Source organism: Patella vulgata, chromosome 9, assembly GCF_932274485.2.
Source record: "Patella vulgata chromosome 9, xgPatVulg1.2, whole genome shotgun sequence".
Lineage (NCBI taxonomy): Eukaryota > Metazoa > Mollusca > Gastropoda > Patellidae > Patella > Patella vulgata.
In genome coordinates this window covers 23477066-23492036 of record NC_065887.2, presented here as the reverse complement: position 1 = coordinate 23492036, position 14971 = coordinate 23477066, and the positions used below count along the sequence as shown (strand labels likewise).

Sequence of the window (14971 nt, the reverse complement as noted above, 5' to 3'; positions counted from 1 at the left end):
GTCCAGCTATGTTAAAAATATGTCTCAGTTAGATGACATTCAGCTTTAAATGAATCACTACTGTGTTAACTTTATTGCTAACGGAACTTTTTGAAGAAATAGAACTAAACTGTGAAAGAAATCTTTTCAATTTGCTTTTGTCCAATCCCCCTCCATTTGTCCAAAGTATCCCCCAGGGGTGACCGGTGTCTCCCTGCTAATGGGGTAAATCCGGACATTTTACTAACCCCCCAAAAATTGGTCCAACACAAAGACTTTTATAGCTACACAGCTGTATCACTGATTGAATATAGCCAATAAGGTAAAGTCTATTTTCCATTCTTAAGTTCGGAGACAAGTGCATTATTAGTTGCAAAAATGTGAAAAAACCCAAAAGTGTCCGAACCATCCCCGCTCTCCCCTACCATAGCCTACAGTAGGCCTACATTCGTGCATCTTTGAACAATAGAAGGCTAGCATGATCAAGCATGATCTCGCTTCAACCCGTAGGCACTAGGCCTACATCTTATGAAGGCCTTGATAAGTTATAGGCCTACCCTACATTTTTGGACACTAATGTCGACTGGTTCCTGACCCTGCTGTATGGAAGGTTATCGCTGACAATATTAAATGCTCTGCTATAATGTCTTTTATTATATGTAAAAAGTGCAATGTACTACTGTAGGCCTACAAAGTCATAATAGGCCTACCGGTAATGATAAAGTCAAAATACCTCTCTAAGACAAGAGTTAAATGTAAAAAGTCAAATGTTAAGTGTCAAAATAATGACAAATGGTTTGTGGGAAATACTTTTTTGACGTGTCTACTATGGGGCGCCGTTTGTAAATTAATTATTTAGCTTTTTATATAGCAAAAAAAAAATAGATAATTTAATTTATATATATAGTTAAATCTCGACTTTTGTGCAAATTTTTCACTTTTAATATTTAAACTAAAAATACAACAAAAACTCAATATTTAACATAATATATATAAATATTTCATGATTTGTCTCTATTTTCATATTTAATATTTAGCATTGAATATTAAGACCAAAACAAGAGATTTGATGATATATAAATATTTAGCTAAATATTTAGTTAAATGTTTAAACATTTAGCTAAATATATATTTAGTTAAATGTTAAAATATTTAGTTAAACATTTATATATTTAGTTAAACATCTATATATTTAGTTAAACATTTATATAATTAGCTAAATAATATATATTTAGCTAAATAATATATAATTAGCTAAATAATATATATTTAGCTAAATAATATATATTTAGCTAAATATTTATATATTTAACTAAATATTTATATATTTAACTAAACATATAGTTAAATTTACAAAGCGCAACCGTACCACGCCGTTTGTAAAATAATTATTGTTGTAAGCGACTTCACACTAAACGATGACGTACTGTACAACTTTCCATTGACTGCACCTTGCCTTGATCTGTCACTCGGCAAATCTCGGTACCCTACATCTAACCTCGGCTGTATGATAGTAATTGATATGTACCTACGCCCATACATTTGCGATGCGGCTACCAGTTTACTTTAACAGGAAAACGTGCCGCTTTTACAAAGAAGTCCCAAAATGGCGTCTTTTGTCGAGTGTATATAACTAAACAAGTAGAGATATTGTCTCAAGGCTGCTGGTTTGATATAATTACCTGGTAATTCCCCAAACCCAATGCCAAACTTGACGTTTGTTGATATAATACCCTCGCCACAGAAATCTCCACGGGCGCAGCCATTTTTCATCCGGGACCTTTAAAATAGTTCCAATATGGCGGAATTCGTCATACAGCCGAGAATAGATGCGTAGAATCTGTCGAGGTTTGCCGAATGCTTGATTTGTGCGAACGGCACGGAGTACCGCGGCCGTGATTCGGGTCACAAGTTCGTGGTCAGCTTCCATTTCTAATTGCTAGTAGGCCTATTGTGCCAAGGCTCACGTGTCGGGTACACGTCACCATTTTATGCGCAGTTTTTTGTGTCGCTTACGATAATAGAAATATTGGCGGGACCGATAGAGTTATATATAGAAACTAGAGTCCGCACTGATCACGTGACCCCCATGACAACAACGTTAAAGGTTTGTGCATAGAACTAGAATAATAACGGGAACGCCCACTCGGTGACGTATAGCGGTGATGACATAATTATGTTGTACATCGCATGCGCGAAGTCAATAAGGCACAAGTAACTTCCGGCCGTATGTCAACATATAGCAGAAGCGTACGACGTCCTGGAATTAGATGCAAGTTATTCATAATTTTAATTTGTTTTTTTTTAAATTAGTTATATAACATACCATCGGGAGTATAAACCATTTATTTTCGGACATTAAATTATCCGAATACACGTTTGTGTATCATTTTCTACTACATATTATAAAATTATTATTAATAAATTATGATGACATTCACATTTTATTTAGGACTTATTATTTTTATTTTTTGTTTTGTGCATATTGTTGTTAGCCTTTGGCATGTCCGTGCCAGTTTTGGCTGGTTTCCCAGTGCCCTTTTCTTGTTTATAACAAGGGGTTTTACATAGGCTAAGCCTGTTCCCCAATCCCATTCAGACATCCTGATTAAAAATATTGTTTATAAAAAAAAAATGTGTATTCTTTACTACAGCTTTTCTTTGCTAAAGATTTGTTTGAGACATCTCAACCTGTCGTTCCAGTAGCATCCGTAAGTTTTCTACATATACAACATACATACATATAGTCACATAGTGTTCGTAGCAAATGGGCAAGTTTTGAAACTCATTATAGTCTCGACCATGTCTATATATTTTTTTTCTTCTCAAACGATCAAATTGCTTTGGAAATGAAATGAAATGGGGTTTAACGTCCTACTGTTCTGCTCCTATGCTGGGCTAATGAAGACGGGCATACGCCATAAGGTGTGATTTAAGGGAAATTTTGCCCGGGCAGCGGCACTATCACCTATTCTTATATCGAATTCCAACTGCCAAGGGATCTTTTACGTGCATTCCAATGTATACAGGTGACCTCGGGTTTTCGTATCATCCGAAGGATTAGACAGCTGTCCTTGTCAGGCCCTCCGTACTGCATCACTGACAAGGGGGAACCACGCCGGAAAATCTGGATGAACTTTCTCGGCAAATGTAGGGATCGATCACCCGACCTCCAGGCTAGCGAGCCAGCGTCTTACCCACTTAGCCACGTGATCCCAAATTGCTTTGGAACAGTTTCTTTTATTTTGTATAATATTTACTTTAAAGGGACAATAACACTCTTGCTGGCTTGAAAGCTCCAGAAAATAAATAATATCTCTATCTAAGTACTAGATGTTTAAGTGTCCCACCTGTTGTGTAAATTATCCATTACATCCTATTTTACTTGTCCAGAGGGTTCGAAAATATTTTTAAATCGAAGTTTCATTTGAAAAGGTTTACGTTAGACGTTTCAAACCATTATGTTGAATTTTTTAAATAAGGTGTGTTAAGATGAAATTTGTATCATCAATTAATTGAAATATTCTAAAATAGTTAAATTTGTTGACCAGAATAAAGATTGGGACATATAATTCAGTTACAACAAGAGTGGTATTGAGCCTTTAAAGAACTGTATTAATTTGGTATCAAGCTCGTAATTAGATAAAATTGTGAGGGAAATTATAACCTCCAACCCTGTCTTTGGTTGTGTACAGATTTACACTGGTAATTTTAATTCATAGCTATTGATTTTGTTTGGTTTTTATTTACGTTGTTTTCATTGTTATTTATTTTCTTTTTAAGATTCAAACTAATCCAGTTAAATTTAATGGGAAAGTTCAAGTAGTGGTTATATGAAAAATGATCTGATGTTCATATGATCTCAAGGGTTTGCCGAACCTCAATCGAGTTTAACCCCAACAAGGAATATCATACATCAAAACTTGTCATCTGCCTGTGCATTTTCTAGTATAAGTTTATCATCATTTGGAACAAATGGTTAAATTACTATTCAAGATGACTAATTTAAAAAACAAGAACAACAATATGTGGTTGGAATGATCCAAGGCTCTGTTCAAAGATATTTTATTCACATGACAGTGATGCTTGTTAAATAAAACTTGTGAATTTAACAGATAATGACCATTGATAAACACTAAAGGCAAATAGAAATGCACAAAAAAATCCATAAGCTTATGATAATAATGATTAAACATACATTATGCAAGAGCTAAATCTGCCTATTGCAGGTTTTCTTTAGGCCTGAAATGTTTTCTAAATTATTAATTAGACATTAATTAACTTATCCAGGCCCTAATCAACTCTCGATGGCATCGGATTTCTCCAATATTAAATAGATTAGAACAGTTCAGCCATATTTTGATTTAAGCTAAAAATGGAGGAGTGAGACTACTTCGAACAACCAGTACGATGGTTGAGATTATTGCACACGTCTTGTCAAACCTTCAAAGGCCTTCAAAGGCTAATATCTTCGCTCGCAATAGAGTAATTTGAATGAAATTTTCAAATTATTCATTTTACATTATTTATCTTCGAACTATTATAGCAAGAATGGCTAGCTCTTTATCAAAATCTTACATAATGTATATTTAAGAATAATTTAATACATTTATAAAGCTCACACATTACAAGTTGTGCACCTGTATAAAATTTGTATAAATTTTGTTATCATTGTTAATATTTTATACTGAGATGCAATAAAAATAATACATCACTTTTATAAATAGATGAATGTAAATCTTGTTTGAAATGAATCCAGGTTTAACGCCCTACTTAGTACTTTTCAGTTCAATTTTGTTTTAAAGATTTGCTTTAATCTTGCAATTAAGGATGTAACAACATCATCAGTAACAACGCACCCCGAACAATTCTCAATCAAAAAAATTAAACCCAACAGAATCAGTATGTTGATTTTTCTGGTACACACGTGGGGTATATAATGCAGCTTTTAAAAAGCTAGGTTTTGTGCAACTGTTGAAGGTGCAAAGTTATGCCACGTCATCTCAGAGGTGCTATTTCATTGCGTCTCGATATATTTTGTTTACAATTATCAACCTGGCCCCAAGTTCACAAAGCATTCCCAGACTTAATAATTTGCTCAACTTTCAATCACTGTTTTTGAGAAATATCTTTGATCCAGAAACACAAAACTTTGCACATAGTTTCTTATTGATATATTTACATTAAAACAACAATAGTTAGTAAAGTGCTATATTTAAGTTACAATAAGACAAACAATTTTTAGTAAAACCTTAACTTAAAAGACTGAGAATGCTTTGTGAACTTGGGGCCTTGTTTTCTTTTCATTACTTATTATCTACAATACAGTAATAACAAGAAATAAAAAATCTGTAGAACACTGCTGATTAAGTTCTAGATTTAATCCTAGATTCAATCACATTTATATTTTTATACTTCCAATATCGATATTAATTCCAATAGAGCCAGGTGATGTTTAGTTTAATTATACACTTTCTATTTTGTTGTATGAAATTATCTGTATAATCTGTGTTTTTGTTACTTTCATTGTGTGAAATGCTTGCAGCAAAGTGCTGTAAATAAAATACCTGACATCAATGATGACAGTTTAACTCTATAACTTCTCATTTGACCTCAAATCTATGTGGAGTGGAGTCAGTTGGAAGAAATAAATCAAAATGGAGTGAAATCTACATTTTAATCAAATTCGTACCACATGATTATATTCTACCACTTTTTGCTCGTTTATATGGCAACTATATATTATTGCTAAGCTATTTTTGAATTGTAAATTACATTTACAAGTATGTAAATATTGATTCTTTGAATTATATATTTTCAATCAAAATCTGAATATGCAATGTGCTATGTAGCCATATATGTGAAATAAACTATTATTATTGCTTTTTACTTTCTCTGTAAATCTCTGTTAATCTGTCGACAACTTAAACAAATTTCGATTTGAGTGTCCTCAAGAAAACTATTACATACAGAAGCAAGTACACAGATTTCGTAATTTATATGTTGACTTATTTGTGTTCATGAAAAGATCAACCTGTCTGATATATCTTACAGTTGTAGGCTGACATTGAGAATAAGACTGTAAATGTTTTGATGTTATGCCCCTACATATCTTCATATTCTCAACAGTTCTTATAAGTAAATCTATAGATGTAACTTTAATTTGAACAGGAAACAAAAATTATTATATTGTACTTCACAATTCAAGTCCTTGTCAATGGTTAAATGGTATGTTACACTTTTATCTTCAGTTTTAAACAGATAGATATAATCACTTGAAGACTGACATAGCCACAAAGCAGGCATTTGACATAAAAATGATTTCTGCAACATCTGAAAGGTTACTTCGTTCATATGTAAACATTGAGTTTCCTCGGTTTTCCTTGGACTCTGAATAAAATAGACAAATTCATAAAACTCAATTAAAACAAGAAGAATTGGATTCTCATACATGTATTCATAATTTTCTCGGTTTCTGAATAAAATCGAAAAAATTACAAAAGTAAATATAAAGAAGAATCGGATATTCATACAAGTATTTATAAATAAAATTATGGGAGATTACAGAACGAGCTAGCAGTTCTCATCATAATAGTTAAAAACTAGATAATGTAAAGGGAATTTGCTGAAAATTTCAGTCAAATTGATCCACCCTGAACCGAGTATTTAGTGGTTGAATTTTGGGCCTAGCCTCGATCATCATTACTAAGGTCGGTACGATAAAAAAAAAACATGGTCTTGATTATCCATTTTTTGATTTAATCAGAAGTAGCAGACTGGGCTCTAATCCAGTATATATCACAGGCTAGCGATGCCATCGAGCATTGATTATGGTCTGGATAAGTTAATTAATGTGTAATTAATAATTTAGATAACATTCCAGGCCTAAAGAAAGACCTGCAATTGACAGATTTAGCTCTTGCATAATGTCTGTTTAATATTGATGAATTAAATGTTCATATACTGATCTTTTAAAAGGAAACATCGAATGTTCATAATTATAATTAAGTTAACAGAAATTTAAGTTACCGGTGACTTCCTTGGATTCAATTTCTTTGTTGTTACGCTTTTCTGTAGAAGAATTAAGGTTGATACTCTCCCTAACCCTTCTTTTAATCTTCGATATGTGGACCCAGAATTTTTGTAAACATCTGAAATATTCATAAAATCAAAATAAAAAGGTTCCTACATACAAAACAAAAGGTTCAGATATAATTTTTTTTTTCATGCTTGTTGATTATTCATACCGGGAACAAGATTATTTCGGAATTTAAAAATAAAAGGATTTGACAGGTCAAGGTCAGTCATAAATAAATATACAATTTTAATTTTTATGGAGCTGCTCAGTTAAAACTTTGACCTTTACAAAAAATAATAATTAGTAATTCATAAAATTAAAGTAAAAGAAGATTGTTGAGAGAGAATCGTCATGCTGTCACACACTCATCGGGTGTAGTAATCGTCAATTTCATAACAAATTGAAAATAGACTAGGCCTAGCTACGGCACTAATGTAAACAAACCTATATGCATACAACTTTGATGAGAGAAGGGGTAAAATCTAACGGGCAAACATGAAAATACAGACATTCAGCTAGTATGGGTTTAACTTAACTTCATTGTTTCATTGTAGGTTGTCAGGGTGGACTGCCAACTACTACATAATTAATTTCTTTTGAGTTTTCACTTACTTTTTCAACGAAATAATCCGGCTCAACGTGTCTTGAACATATTGTCAAGGTCTTGTCATTTATCGGGTCTGATCTGGTAGACTGTATGATACGTAATGATTCTCTCTCCACTCTGTTGTTTTTGGGTAAGCGATTTCTTTTATTGCAGGCGGAACATCCGAACAAAACACAATTCGCGCCAGGCATTTTGTTAGTGCGAGCAGAAACCGGAAGTACGCTGTGCCCGATATCAACGTCAGAAGCCCGCCGTCACATAAGGTAGTGACGTCACACGGTGGGCGTTCCCGTTAGTGTTCTAGTTCTATGGTTTGTACCGGGATGGAGCGACGGCCGCCATGTTAGTTCCGGGGAGTATGAACGTAAATACCCGGATGTTCACTATGTTATCGCATCAATCAATCTGTGTCAAACTGTTTTAAAATGTGCACAAATATTAAATTTTTAAATTTTCTCACCCAAATTTTTATTGTTTAATAAAAATAATAATAAAGATCCATGGACCGACTTATCTCCGGGCTCCACTTTCCACAGTAAAGGTTATAGAACATTTTAATTTGACATGTCAGCGATCTCGACCGCAGTTTCTCTGCGTCTACCTACTTGTACTTACCTTCGCTTTCTTTTTTAATTTTCATTAAAATATTGATCTTTTAAATTAGTGCAATGTACACAATAATTATTCCTATACAGTAAATTTGTTAAATTGTTTTAGAAATTTATGGAACTAATTAATAAAGAGTGTAGAGAAATGAATGGGTTTTTTTAACAATAAAAGTGAACAGAAATCAATAGCCCGCAGAATTATATGTAGCCTACCGGTATTTTTATTTATTTGTTAATAATTTTATTTTAGGAAATTAGAGAATGAAAAGTGAAGAAAAATTAATAGCCTGCGTAAAATGTTGTATACCTATTTACCGGTATTTATTTATTTGTTAATTATTTTTAGAAATTTGTGGAACTAAAAAAGTGAAGAGAAATTAATGGCCTGTAGAGAAATGAATAGTTTTAGAACAACAACAACAATAAAGGAAATATGTTTCCAGAATTAAAAAAAATATTTATGAAATGAAATGGGGTTTAACGTCCACTCGACACAAACTAGGTCATTTCGGGACTACAATTAGCTGAAAAATTTAATTAGTTGATAAGTGGATAAAAATAGTGTCTTATGGTGGGAAATAATCCATATTTTGAAGAAAAATCTCAATTTGGGTGGAGACTCTTCCAATTTTTTTTATTTGGTCTTGTGTCAAGGTTTACGTTGTAAATGTCGAATTTATAATTCTATTGTATTTTCTTACTTTGTGTTTGTTTGATTATTCTGGCTCATAATGAATGATTTGGCATTAGTTAATTATCTGACAATGTATATAAACATAATATTTAAACATTAAAATATAAAAGTAATATATTTTTGTGAAGGTAACCAACATTGAAAAATATCACTATGACTATGAGAATGTACGTCCGTTACCAAATATTTACATTTTTTTTTCTCTCATTCATATTTTTATATGGAATTATTTAAAACTTCATATCTAAAGCTATAATAACCCATTCTTACTATAATGACTGTAAAAAGAAAAGATTTGCAAAATTTCTCAGAATAACTTGGGTTTTCATAGATGTACGTCCGTTACTTTTCACAGTATTTCATGTTACCATAGATAATACGGTATTATCTATGATGTTACCAAATATTTCCATTTTATCTCTCTTATTCATATTTTGATGGAACTGTTCAAAAACTCATATTTAAAGCTAATAACATCATTCATTCTTGTTACTATGACCGTGAAAAGAAATCATTTGCCAAAATTCTCTGAATTACTTAGGGTTTCATAGATGTATGTACGTCCGTTACCAAAATTTTAGGGTAAAAATGTACGTCCGTTGCCAAAATTTTAGGGTCACAATATTTCATTCAAGGAGTAATGTTTTTAGGAAAGTAACTGCTCCATTAATTCAAATGAGTTTACTATTAATATTATCTATAAGTCCGATTATTTGAAAGTTTACATATCTATTGTAATGGGTTACATCCGTTACCAGAAAATATGTACGTCCGTTACCACAATAATTTCTAATTTACTGGGTTACAAGAATCCAAATGTGAGAAGTGATTATGCAGTACGCATGTAGTATTAGTGCCCTTTCTTAAAAAGGATTAAAACTTTTAAATTCCACAAGACAATTCACAGTTTTGAAACTATGTTCATGCAGGCAAATCATGGTGACTGTTCATTTCTGTATGTCCGTTACCTATACTTTGAAGAGCCAATATTTATTTCCAGTGTTAATGAATAAATTAAATTATATGTCAATTGATACTGAAATCATATGTCTTTAATGCTATATAAAACTCAAACAGTTAATTATTCATGGTTAGAAAATATTGGAAGTAATAAAAATATGGCGAGTTCAAGTGCGGGGGGGGGGGGGGTGTAGGCGCCCAGGGCCTAGTAGTTGTGTGAGGTTGCGGTTGAGTAATGAGTGTTTGTTTTCGGGGAGCAGACTAATCTAGCAGACTAATTTAGCAACGGCTAGATGGTGTAAATCTCGCAGTCTTTGCTTCAGGAACATGACATTCATGACGTTTTGTGCAGTTAGGCCTAAATATAACCCCAATCGAATCATTTTTCTATACATAATACAGATCATTATAATTTGTATTGAAATAAAAGAGGCCTACGGGCCATTAAAAATGTCATTGTTTTGTGTTAAATGTGTTCTACTTTATCAAAGCGACATTTTTTATGTAGCCTAGGCCTATACAAGAGAGAGAGAGATGGGGTTTAACGTCCACTCGACACAAACTAGGTCATTTCGGGACAAACATGGTTTAATTTTATTTCAATAATTCGCTTGCGCGTAGGGGTCAATAGCACTCGGCAAACCTCAGCAGATTCCAGTACCCTACATCTAGCCTCTGCTGTAAGACGAAGTCCGCTATTGGAACTACTTTCTAGTTCCCGAATTACCAACTCCGTTGCCCATGACGACGCCTTTGAAGAATTTTTTATCATACAAATATATATTATACATACAAAACCACCTAGTAATAAAATATATATTATGCAATACTATGAACTATTGTTTCACACAATGCTTCCAAACGCAAAAAATATCGGCCCGTGTGCAAAAAAAAAAAATTGCACGAGATGCACATGAAAAACCCAATATACACGTGCAGCATTGTGTGTGAGCCCTTTAAAAGCATGTTTTCAACTTTAATGTGCAGTACATGAACTGTGAAACGTCAATCTGTCGTAATTTGTTGTTGGACGTGTGAAGGAATCGAGCTAGAGATGCCGAGACTTACTGAAAATCAACGGAATGAAGCCATGGAAATGTCCAGTGCTGGCATGTCTACACGTGCTATTGCCAGGCACTTCAATTGTCATCAGTCCACTATTGTAAGGTTGGTGGAACGTGTTCGAGTTACTGGATCAACACGTGACCGTCAACATCCTGGTCCACAATGCGTTGCAACCCAGGCTCAAGACCGCTACATCCGGGTCACTCATCTGCGTGACAGTTTCCGCCCAGCGACTTGAACAGGTGCAGCAGTCGTCGGAAGACAAGGACTAGTAAGTGCCAACACCGTAAGACGTCGTCTAAGAGAAGTAGGTCGTCGTGCACGGAGCTATCCTCAGGGATCATCACCGTTTGATATGGGCTCAAGGACACCAGACATGGAGAAGAGTAGACTGGCAAAGTGTGCTCTTCACTGATGGCCGTCAACGTGTGTGGAGTCAGTGGAGACGTCTTGGGGAACGTCTTGCAGACTGCTGCGTCTTTGAAACGAATCGATGGGTTGGGGGAAGTGTAATGGTGTGGGGAGGCTTCACATTTCATCACCGGACCGCCCTACACATTTGCAGGGGTCGCGTTAATGCTGTAGCCTACCGTGATGATGTCTTGCAACGAATTGTTGTTCTGATGTTTCAAGCGCACCCACAACTTCAGCACTTCCAACAGGATAATGCACGTCCGCATACTGCCCGTTTTAGTATGAACTACCTGGCTGCTAACAACATCAATGTCTTGGACTGGCCAGCCATGTCTCCGGACATGGCACCGATAACATGTCTGGGATGAGATTCGACGTCGTCTGTATCGTGACCACAGATGCACACCATTGCTGCTTTAGAAGCTGCTCATGTCCAAGAGTGGAACAATTTGCCCCAGGCCTTCTTTCAAACATTGGTAAATTCCATGCGACGTCGCTGCACAGCGTGCGTAAGAGCCCGTGGAGGACACACGCGCTACTGACATCTGTGTCATACTTTTGGTTTTGACCCCTCTGACTTTGTACCGTTGATTACAGATTAAACATCCATAAGTGTACAAATGTGTTGTTATTGATGTGTTCCCATTTGAATATTGTTCACAATAAGAAGCAAAATAAATGTTTACAGGATCATTTTGTTATACGAAAAACTAAGTGATGCGTTTTCCATGGTGCTCAGTATATTAAAATGGTTTTAAAATCGGAAAAAAAATGGTGACCTTTAGAGAATCTGCGAGCTAAAAATGCGATTTTTCAAATAATCAGGTGCCATAATTCAGGAAGTTACGTTTGGATATGCGCGAGTATCAAAAGGAACCAAGATCTTAGTGAAATGGTGATATATTCACATGTTTTTTTTATAAATCGGATAAAAATTGTGACCTCTACAGGGACCGCAAGCTAAAACGTGATTTTTTGCACAATCAAGGCCCATGATTATTCAGGAAGTTTCGATGCGATATGAAAACATTGAAAAGAACCAAAGTATTTCAACTTTCATCAAAATCGGATCAAAACTGTGACCTCTAGAGGGTCCACAACCTTAATATACCAGATGTAGACACTATTTGCGTACGAGGGGCGGCCATTTTGTCCGTCACTTTTGGCCCGATTTTCATGAAATTCGAACTCAACCATTATTAGGGTGTAACGGTGATATGCTAAAATTTTTTTTAAAAATTGTGACCTCTTGAGGGATCACAAGCTAACCCAGCAGCTGCCAGGCAGGATACGCCCACATTTTCGAGAGATGGATAGAGAACAAGCTAAAAAGAAAGCAATTTTTTGTACAATCAGGGACCATAATTCAGGAAGTTACGGTCCGATATGCGCGAATATCGAAAGGAACCGAGATCTTTGGGTTATAAACTTACATTTTAAGTTTCAACAAAATCGGATAAAAATTGTGACCTCTATAGGGTTAACAACCTTGATATACCATATTTTTACGCTATTTGAGAACGAGCGGCGGCCATTTTGTCTGTCAATTTTGGGCCTATTTTCACGAAATTCGAATTCAGCCGTCCTTAGGGTGTAACGGTGATATAATATTACGTTTTTTTAAATCTGCTAAAAATTATCACCTCTGTAGGGTCCACAAGCTAAAAACGCGATTTTTCATACAATCAGGGGCCATAATTCAGGAAGTTACGGTCCGATATGCGCGACTATCGAAAGGAACCAAGATCTTTGGGTTTTAAACTTACATTTTAAGTTTCAACAAAATCAGATTAAAATTGTGACCTCTATAGGGTCCACAACCTTGATATACCATATTTTTACGCTATTTGAGAACGAACGGCGGCCATTTTGTCTATCAATTTTAGGCCGATTTTTATGAAATTTGAACTCATCCGTCCTTAGGGTGATATAATAATAAGTTTTTTTAAATCGGATAAAAATTATGACCTCTATAGGGTCCACAAGCTAAAAACCCAATTTTTCATACAATCAGGGGCCATAATTCAGGAAGTTACGGTCCGATATGCGTGAATATCGAAAGGATCCGAGATCTTTGGGTTATAAACTTACATTTCAAGTTTCACCAAAATCGGATAAAAATTGTGACCTCTATAGGGTCCACAACCTTGATATACCATATTTTTACGCTATTTGAGAACGAACGGCGGCCATTTTGTCTGTCAATTTTGGGCCGATTTTCACGAAATTCGAACTCAACCTTTCTTAGGGTGTAACGGTGATATAATAATACGTTTTTTTAAATCGGATAAAAATTATGACCTCTATAGGGTCCACAAGCTAAAAACGTGATTTTTCGTACAAACAGGGGCCATAATCCATGAAGTTTCGATCCGATACATGCCAATATAGAAAGCAGCCGAGATCTTTTGGAGATAAACCTATATTTCAAGTTTCGTCAAAATCGGATAAGAATTGTGACCTGTAGAGTGTCCACAAACAAATTGTGGACGGACGTCCAGATGGACCGACGGACAGGGGCGACGGCATAATACGTCCACATGAAAATGTGGGCGTATAAAAACGCGATTTTTCATACAATCAGGGGCCGTATGTGCGAATATCCAAAGGAAACAAGATATTTGGGTTATAAATATGCATGTCAAGTTTCATCAAAATCAGATCAAAATTGTGACCTAGAGTGTTCACAAACTAAAAACGTGATTTTTCAGGGGCCATTTTATGGTCCGATACATGCGAATATCGAAAGGAACCAAGATCTTTGGAAGATAGACCTATATTTCAAGTTTCGTCAAAATCATATAAAAATTGTGACCTGTAGAGTGTCCACAAACAAATTGTGGACGGACAGACGTCCGGACAGACAGGGGCGACGACAATATACGTCCACATGAAAATGTGGGCATATAACAAAACCAATACACTTATAAAAATGCAGGTGCATTGTTAAGAATCATTGTATTTACATTTAAAAATGTAAAATAATGAAGTCTCCCTAAGGGCAGCCAATCTATAAATAATTTTGAAAAGCGACGTGCGACGCAAAGGGTGAAATGCCACTCCCTAGAAGATTTCTGTCATAGCACTCTGCATAGTGTATGGCTATCTTCAATAGTCTGATTGGCACAGAAAAGTAGGAAAATTAAATGGAATGAAATGGGATTTAACGTCCTACTGTTCTGCTCCGAGTGGGCTAATGAAGACAGGCATAAGCTATACAGTGTACTATGAGGAAAACTTTGTCCGGATAACGGCACTACGACCTACTCTTATATTGAATTCTGACAGTGGGTCTTTTACTTGCACGGCAATATGTACATGGGAATTTGGTTTTTCGTCTCATCCGAACAACTATGGGGTTAATGTATTATATTTCATTGTCGGTCAGGGTTGGTGCTTTACATTTCATTGTCAGTGTGGGTACGTTATGTCAGGGTGGGTGTGTTATGTCATTGTCAGGGTGGATGTGTTATGTCAGAGTGGGTGTGTTAATGCCATTGTCAGGGTGGGTGCCTCGTTACAATTCATTGTCACGGTGGGTGCGTTACATTTCATTGTTAGGTTGT

The 14971-nt window shown here is 35.1% G+C and overlaps 1 long non-coding RNA gene across 1 annotated transcript; it reads right to left on the bottom strand.

Moving 5' to 3' along the window:
• Nucleotides 1-4028: 4028 nt before the first annotated feature.
• On the bottom strand, nt 4029-7902 carry LOC126817182 (uncharacterized). The gene is made up of 3 exons (XR_008789377.1): nt 7670-7902; nt 7009-7130; nt 4029-6369 (listed from the first exon to the last, which is right to left on the bottom strand). It is a non-coding gene; the product is annotated as an uncharacterized LOC126817182 (long non-coding RNA).
• Between the last annotated feature and the right edge of the window lie 7069 nt (nt 7903-14971).